This window comes from Podarcis erhardii (assembly GCF_964252035.2).
Source record: "Podarcis erhardii genome assembly, chromosome: 1".
Lineage (NCBI taxonomy): Eukaryota > Metazoa > Chordata > Lepidosauria > Squamata > Lacertidae > Podarcis > Podarcis erhardii.
In genome coordinates, this window is record NC_138497.1 from 69,383,507 (window position 1) to 69,393,047 (window position 9,541).

Below are 9,541 nucleotides of genomic sequence, written 5' to 3' on the forward strand. Positions count from 1 at the left end.
TTAGTACTAGAGCCCTTCTGCACAGCCTCACCCAACTGGGATGGTTACTGACATTGTGTTTTGACTCAGAATAGGGAAAGTCGCCTCAATTCTTCTTGTTATTCAGCTCACACACCGAGCCTAGTGGGGACCTCAAGAGCCTTTGTTTAACCAAAGGGTTTGTGACCCCACAAGCTGAGGCTGATTGCCAATACAAGATTGGACCTTAGATTGGCAACAACTTGCAGTGAGTTAGTGTTGACTGTGGTAAAGTGCCTTTGGCAACTCTGGACTAACTTCCTTTTTGGTCACACACGTGTTAAAGAAATTAATCACCTATTTTCCTCTGGGAGTTATTCTGGATCACTGCAGTGCAGACCCTCAGGGCATTAGGTGGCATCCTTTGAAAAGGAAGCTTGTTGTCACCGTTACTGACTTGCATTTGCCACTGGGTACTTATTTACTCTGTATGTTTCAATCCAGGCAAACCAATGAACACTAGAATTCTTTCATTTCTTCTTCTGGCAATAAAGACAATAAAAACTGAAATGCAGTACACATGCATCTCTCAAGATGAAAACAGCTGGTGGAGAAAGTGAGGCATTGTTTAGTAATATTAGATATATACCCTACTTGCTTTTTCACATTTAAACTGTCAAAACATGTAAGTAGTCTACTCCCAGAGGAAGAAACTGAGGGTGCAGTGTAATCTTCAAGGCACTTAGTATTCTGGTCTTTTCATATCTTGTTAAGAAGCCCAATAAAAGATAATACACATCAGCCACTATTTTTATTATGAAGCTCCCAATGTTATAAATATTTGAAGGTACTTTTCTATCTCAAAAATGCACTGGCATTATTAAGATTCTGTCAGATAGAACAATGGAACAGTTTTATTGAGCAGCCAAAGGCTTTTCTTTTCCCTTACTGCCACCTCTGAACTTGGGAGGTTGAAAATACACTGCGGAGCCAATGTAGTCAAAATTAAACACGTTTACATCCAATTAATTTGTATGGGTGTTGTTAAGCATCAACTAAAATTTATTTTCATGAAAATCAATAGATTTAATCTTATGGAATAACAATGTTCTGTTATTCTTTATATCAACACATAAGAAGCATTACATCTCTGGGGGAAAAATCCTTACATGTATGTAAGGTATGTAATATATTTTCTTGCTTCTTACAAAATCATGTATTTAAAACAGAAATTTGCATTTAAAATTTCAATCAACACTCAGACAGAAAAAGGGTGTCCTCATCCAGCAAAAGAGAGTTCCCCACACAACTGGCGCGGATCGACATGTTCCCCTAGATGTGCAGTAGCATTGCGATAAAAAGCTGGTGCATACATGCCTCTGGATTTGAATCCACATTGTTTAATCAGAGTTGATATTCACAATTGCGTGACTCTGGAGACAATTGTAACATGCAGCTGATTTGTATCAGATCTTTTCAGATGCCCTTACCTACACATAGAGCTGGTACTTGGGGACAGGACAATAAAGAGATGAGATGATAGCCTTCTTCAAGTATTTGAAGAGTTGTCACCTAATTTGTGGGCATTCAATGAAGCTGAATGTTGGAAGATTCAGGACAGGTGAAAGAAATTACTTTTTCATGCAGTGCGTAGTTAAACTATGGAACAAGAGGCAGTGACGGCCACCAACTTGGATGTCTTTAAAAGAGGGTTGGACAAATTCATGGAGGGTGACCTTTGATATCAATTTTCAACTCTATGATTATAAGACCTAAAATGATGAAGCATCTACGTAGGCAAATAACCATTTAAGGAGTACATCTCTTGAGAAAGAATTAACAGGATTGCTGTGAGATCCTCCAAGATAAGCTATGAAGAAAGACAGATCTTTGGTCTACAGAAGGATATGGATAGGAAATGAATCTTAATTTGCTGCTGTCACTGCTTAGACTCTGAGTAGGTGTTACTGCTCCATCCAAAGCCTAGCCAACTCACAGTGACAACAGCAGAAAGTGGGGAAGGCAGATCAGGCATAGTCCCAGGCCAGCACAGTGATAGGGCCTGGTGGCAGATGTGAAAATAACCCAAGATCCAGGGGATTCCGGACTGGCTCAGCACTGCTCCACTCCTGGAATGCCCTGTTTTGGGGTCTTCCACTGGGTTCCACTGGCGGCAATACCTTTGGTGATCCTCCCACCTAACTGTCCAATGGGTAGATGGGGGAGGTATTGTCAGCAGAGTGACACAATCGTCATGCCAGTGGTAGCCAACAGGAGGCCAATTGCGCTGGCTCAAGTGGAAGGATTGGTCTGCTTGATCCAAACAATGAAGATGCCTACAGAGAAGTGAGACTGACATCTTCCATCTTCATGCTGTGTGTGTGTGTGTGTGTGTGTGTGTGTGTGTGTGAATCCAACAAATCTTTACTCAGCTACTAATTTTAGGATTTGGCAGTTGAATTCTAAGCATATAAGGAAAACCCACTGAGCTCTGAATAAGTGTCTTTCAAATTGTGCTTATTTAGACATGACTCTCCATGCTATGAGTCAGTCTGCTTTGCAAAAGGCAGTCCTTTTTCTATCAGAGTGAATGTGAGTGGTAACCAAAAAGAGAGAGAAAATCACCACCCCCCCAAAGTGTGTTCAAACCCGAGCTGTGTGATTAGCTTTTGTTTCCAATGCATAAACAACTCCAATAACAGATGGGAAGATTACTAAGGAAAGGAAGATAGAATGTTCCATGACATTATCCTTTCTTGACAAGAGAAGTTGTGTAACACCTACTCAATTATGCAGCTGCTGCAATGTGCTTCTTTCTCTAAGCCAGAAGTGGAATGAGTACTGAACTGTTTTTGGTTTTGTTGTTTTTACTTTTATATAAAAAAGAAAAATATGACATTTAATTGGCAGTGTCCTAGAGCATGCTATGTATACGTCAAGCAGAGCAGATGTTACGTACCTCAGAAGTTTTACTAAACCTTTCCCTGATTCAGGAAGTGAAATCTACATTGGGAGTTAATTCTCTATGGTGCCAGGGGTGTGGGGAGAGGCATCACAGAGATAAGAGAGTATGGAGATCTCTTAAGCCAGGACTTCTGTGATAGACAGAATGTGTGATTACTGAAGTGTGACAGTGATTGTCCAGAAAATATAGTGGCAATTGGAGGGTAATGCCAATAGCATGACAAAAACTCTGTGAATAAGGTGCTTTGAAAAAAGTTCATGGGTTCTTTTAATATCATTTGCATTGCTGATGCTCCATCACCGCTCCAGCAGCACTTGAGAAATTGCTTTAGAAACGGGGAACATAGGAAGATGTCTTACACCAAATCCAACCATTCATCCATCTAGCTCAGTATTGTCTTCACAGAAGGGCAATAGTTCGCTGAAATTTCAAACAAGGATCTTTCCCAGCCCTACCTGGAGATACCGCGGATTGAACCTGGAACCTTCTGCACGCAAAGCTTGTGCTCTACTACTGAGCTATGACCCATGCAATCAAATTTACATGTAACAGCTGGTATAGTACGGTGGTCACAACGTTGTACAAGGAAGGGTTTTGAAAAGTGGCTTGTGACAAAGACCATCTGGTGCTGGAAATCAGAAGCATTTATGAATGTTAAACTGGCTCCCTGGATCACAGCCATAATATTCCTAATTTCTATGCAAGATATTTCTTTTCATTAATCATGCATTTAACAGGCGGTAGTCCATTAGAACAGGTTGCTCTAAAAACTTGGTACCAGCTGAGCAGCTGTCCGTTGACGCTTTGTGATGAGTTTGTGAGTATACAAGCAATTTCAGAAACAGACGTTTCAACAGCAGCAATAGTGGCCAATGATCTACTGTTAGTAAGTCAACACCTTAGCTGATTTATTCTTTAACTTCCACTTGACCAGTGAAGTCCAAATATATGCAGGGGTGTACGCAATGTAATATTGCTCCGCATGTTAACACCTGCATAATACTGAGTAAACTAGGCAATAAAATGACAGTGGAGAAAATCCAATATTGCTAAGTCTATTGTTCAAACAGATGAATATGGTGAACAAATAACTCCAGCTCTACCTAACACCTAATGGATTGGAAGTTTTTAATGGATTTGAAACAGTTCTGAAATCACCATAGCTAGTCTCCGGAAAGATTTAGCCGCAACGAAAAAGACAACGACATTAGGGTTTACTATACAAGGCTTAAGAAACAAAGAAAACATATAGTGCCCTTATATGTGTATACAATTCTTTCCTCCTTTCTGAAAAGGGATATAGCAGGATTACAGCTCAGGTCTTTTAAGCCACCGTGATGCAAGCAGTACTACAAGTGTCTTATACAAAATACTTAGATGGGCCAGGGAGGCTGAGCTGCAACCCTTTTCTGAGAACATCCCTCTTAAAATGCTGGCAGACAAATCAGCCCCGGCATCCATTCTTTCCATAGATCAAGGTGTGGAAATCATGACCAATCCCCACTTCCAAGTAGCTTGATGCAAATGCAACATTCTGCTGAATGCAACCTATGTGCTCAGGTGGCAGAATGTTAAAGATAAAATCCTATACACCAGGGTGGGTAACTGGACTTGGCTCGTGGGCTAAATCATTACCTCCTCAACGGCCCCACCCCTTGTACACCTGTCAATCACCTGATGTCACAGTGACACAATGCATCAGGTGATGCAGTGCTTTGAAGCTCTGACAGACAACTGATTGGAAGACTTTGAAGACCCACAGGTATAAGTGGAGCAAAACCAGAAAAGAAAACAAGATGAAAGGGTGCTCCTGTGCTCTGAGCATTTGATAGCCTTCCTTCTCTTGAGTAAAGAAAGATCTGCAATGGTGCTCTGCTGCTGTGCTGTAAAGAAAAGCAAGCATGCCTCCTCTATTCATTATAATATAATCCCCCACAGCATTCTCGGAAAGGAACTGCTGTCGCTGCTGCCGCTGCTGCTGCTGAAGTTCAGGCCTCTAAATTAAGATGTATGCTGTAACTTAGTGCCAAAAGTGAGCTGATGACACAAATATGAAAACGAGAGCCAGATATTTATTTGATCTGCTCTTTGTGTACATGAAGTTTTAATACAGGCAGAACTTTTATGTTAAATGAAGTGTCAGGTTGGAAAACAGAACTGACACAGACTGAATAGCATGCGATCTGTGCCGTTAACAAAATAGGCCATATGACGTCTTGGAAGGCACAAGCGCTATTCTTTTGCAGCGAGACAAAAAAGAAAAACGCGGGTAGAAGCAGAAAAAGAAATGCTTTCACAAATCTACTACAGAAATAACCATATTGCAACCGCAGGCCTTTCCAAACAATGAAACACACACACACACACACACACACTTTATCATTCAGTGAAACATCTGCACTGAGTTCCAATTGAGCAGCATGTACTTGCCTCCCAGAATGGATGGAGAAGTGTTCCTGATCTCCTGAGGGTGGGAGAAGAGGCTTGCTGCAAAATAAACAGAACCAGTGTAGTCTAATAATTAGAGTATTGGACTAGGACCCTGCAAGTCCAAGATTCAAATCCTCACTCAACCACGAAGCCTACTGAGTGACCTTGACACAGTCAACTCTCAGACAGACATAGCCTAACTTCCCTGACAGAGCTCTTGTGATGATCACACAGGGCATGGGAAGGAACCACGTACACATTCGCAGTGTATGTGTTGTGGTGGAGTAGAGCGGACCTACCAATGCCTGAATCACTGCTGCTTACCTGAACTGGGCTGGGACATCCCCACCACTGCATCCCCACAACTGCAACCTTCACTGAGGTCCTGTCCCACCCCAGCCCTGTCCAGGTAATCAGCAGTAATGCCAGTGTCAAGGCAGGGAGGAGGCCTGCATGGTTCCACCTCACCACATGTGCTACTACTGCATGTAGGCTGCCTTGAGTTTCTTGGAAGAAAATTGGGATGTAAACTGAACAGCAGACTCACTCATAACAAGGATATACCGAGAGAAGAAATTTGATCCAGTATGCATTTAAAGCCGAATCAATTGGATTCACACTTTCTGAAACAATCTGCAAACCAAAACACAGCTATCCTTCAAATTTCACACTTATCCAAATTTTGTGATACCACTGCAGGGGGTTGAACTAGATGACCCACAGGAGTCCTTCCAACTCAGCAGTTCTATGATTTTATGATCCAACTAAACACAGTTTACAAAAATGCATGTTAGGGGAAAGAGGGAATAAAATGAGCATGTTAGTAAAAATAGCTTTTAAAAACAAATTTTATTAGGTGAAATTGCTTGCAAAAAAAAATGTACGTTAGTCAAAGCTGGATTATAAACATCTGTTTATCAGCAGAAATTCACACTAAAATTCTGATGAATTTTCATGGTTGTTTTTTTAAAAAATGGCAAATTTCTGTCAAATATAGAAATCTAAATTCAGGATTGGAAAAATGAGAAATGGACAGAACCAAAATGGACAAATCCTTCCACCCCTAAGTGAATAAGAGGAGTGCACTGATTTATTTATTTTTAAGCCTTTCAAGTCATAAGGCAGTGTATGCAGCAATACCCGAAAGGAAATAAGGAAGTCTGCACAGGTGCTGGAGCACAGGTGAATCTGTGAGGAAGTCTGCCACATTTCATACCAAAAGAAGCTTTGGGACAATTTTTAAGAGCAAAGCCTGGCTTCCTCTTTCCCAACATGGCTCTTCTTGTGATGTAGGAAACGTTAACTATTCTCAAAGCGTCCAGCAAAACAAGGAAGATTCTCTTGAGAGAGCTCCGACTTGAGATGTTTGAAAACACTTCAAGACTCCTTCAGGGAAGTCATGGCCCATCATGCAAATCAGGCTGGCAGGCAAAAGAGAAATCATGATTAAAGAAGATGAGGCGGCGTGTTAACTAGCTGTGAGGCTAGAATGGTACAGAGAATGGAAAATCACTTGCCACCTGCTGTGTGCGTGTGTGTTTTAATCACAAACCCTGATTTTTATTTAGGGTGTATGGGTTTTGCCAATGGAAAATGATTTTGTGTATCGCAGCAGGAAAAAGAAGGTGGAAGTACCAATTCAGCCTTCCTCAGATATTTGGTCACAGTTTGAATCTTACTGTCGAGAGCCTAGCAATCACACCCGCGGCAGGAGGCCTTCCATGGAGGCGGTCCGGAGGGCAGCTGACATACAAATCAAGCCAAAAGACTTTCAGAAAAGACGCTCAGAAAGTTCATGATGCAAATTACTTTGCTGGGGGCTTCCCAAAAAAGAAAGAGAAATTGCAAGGATTTTCTTTCTAGGGGAAAAACCCACACACACCCCTGAAAACAGTGACAGGTAAGAGGAAATAATTCAGGTTTCATGAAAGTTCACAGTCATGCTAAAGTAAACAAAGCCAAATATAAAACAAGAATAGATAGGTAACTTTGGGCAACAGGTCCCAGGATAGGGGTTTTTTAAGGCCACAGTGCAGAGGTGTGCCTTCAGCATCCACTGAAAACTGTGTAATGAAGTTTCCAGATGCACCTCTGTGGGGAGGGAATGCCCTCTCCCAGGCCATCACCCACCCCAATCTTCAGATGGAGGCAAACAACCAAGAAGGCCCCCCTCTGCTGAGCTTAGCACCCAAGAGGGAAGGTAAGGGGTCTTTCAGATATTTGGGGTCTAAGACATTTAGGGCTTTAAGCACTAATGTGAGCACCTTGAATTGGGACTGGAAACCACCTGGAAACCAATACAGCTGTATTTAAACAGGTGGTTATATATGTGTGTGATCTAAATTGCCTTCCCCAATGTGGTGCCCTCCAGATGTTGTTGGAGTCCTACTCCTATCTTTGCCAACCAGCATGGCTAGTGGTCAGGGATGATGAGAGTTGGACTCCAAAATATTACCCAGCCTTCACCAAACTGGTGCCCTTTAGATGTTTCATTTGCAGGGAGGTTGGTGTAACCTGTGTAGGCTATAACTGCTAGAGAGGCCCATCAAAAGTAAGAATGAGTAATGGCCCAGTAACACATGCCAGTCATCTCTTGAAGCTGCAGTCATCACAGGTAAACCACCTCACAGCTGTCTAGAATTTTCCGGTTTTGCACTTTCCAAAATCAAATTAAGACCAGATGTGAAAATTACAGGATGAAATGGCTAGCCTGTCATTGTTCTTGCTTCATTTGTGTTTGTAGCGTATCATCCAAAATTGAGAATGGCGCATTAAATTTCCCCTTTGCACAAGCACCAGACATGCTGGAAAAAACCTGAACACCTGACCTTGGTGAGAGACTTGCTCCTCCTCTTACTGTAGGTGTTACATAGGGAACAGAAGTAAAATTGTGGCCTTCCTCCTTCCTTCCTCCCCTGCCACCCCCACTCATTATGTTTCATCAGAAACCATCTTAATTTGATTTAAAATATATAAAACATAGGAAAGCTTGTGAGAACAGCAGCAGTGGGAAGATTAATTCACTCTGTCAAGGTTCCACAAGCTTTTTGCAGCACAGCCTACAATAAAACCTCCGACATACGTATACATTTAGCAGCACACTATGTAAAGAAGTAAGTCAATACCACCAAGATGTAGCTAGAGGGAGTACTATTCTACAACAACTGCATCATCTCATGAACAGACAAATGAGCATGTCTGTTTGGAGCCATAGGCTGGCAATATATCTACAGAATCCTTTTATAGAAAAGCGTCATTTTTCAATTTCAAAAAAACACACATAAGAAACAATCCTTCCTATACCCCTATCCCGCAAGAAACATTTCATGCATATTCAAAGTAAATGATACAGTCACATAGAGTTGTTCGTAGCAGATAAGTGTCTACTACTTTTCATCTTAACGGTTTGTCCCAGAGTGAGCCATGAGTAGCCATATGCACAGGATCTTTCATGCAAAGAAGTTCCACCGTTAGAGAAAGTCTGGAGTTTGGGATGGGTGGGTTAGTTTTTATGTTTTGTCTTCAAGCACTGTTGGTGGGCACAGCACATGCTCTCTGTGTAGGTTCAATTCCCAGCTTCTCAAGTTAAGAGGAACTGTTCTGACGAGAGTGCTGATCTCAACACAGATGAGGCAGTGCCATGCAGGGCTCATGCTGGAGACTTCGTAAGGGCAGGGCTCAGAAGTTGCTTCAGCAGCAGTATTCATAGAATCATAGAATTGTAGAGTTGGAAGGGACCCATAGGATCATCTAGTCCAACCCCCTGCAACGCAGGAATATGCTGTTGTCCCATATGAGGATCAACCCTGCAACCCTGGCATTATCAGCACCATGCTCTAACCAACTAAGCTATCCATCCTCAGACTGAGCCTGATATAGGACCTGCAGCTCTTTGCCAGCAGCTTAGCTCTGCCTTTGCTGAGAGGAGACTTTTCATGTAAAGGTGCCCAGCATACTTGAACAGTAGTTGACTCTGAATGCGGTTGCACTAGGGCTTCTGAGCCCTCAGAGTCAGAGGAGGGCAACGTGACATTCTTGGGTTGGAGGCATGTTGGCACCATGAGCTCTTCCTGAAAATGTGCTTCCGGGTGGTATGGGGCTTGTGGGTTTGGCCCTGAGAGCAATTCCCTCTCTTGCTCTCCCTGGTCTCATACCCTGAAGAAGTGGGGTCCGACCCCAAGGTTATGA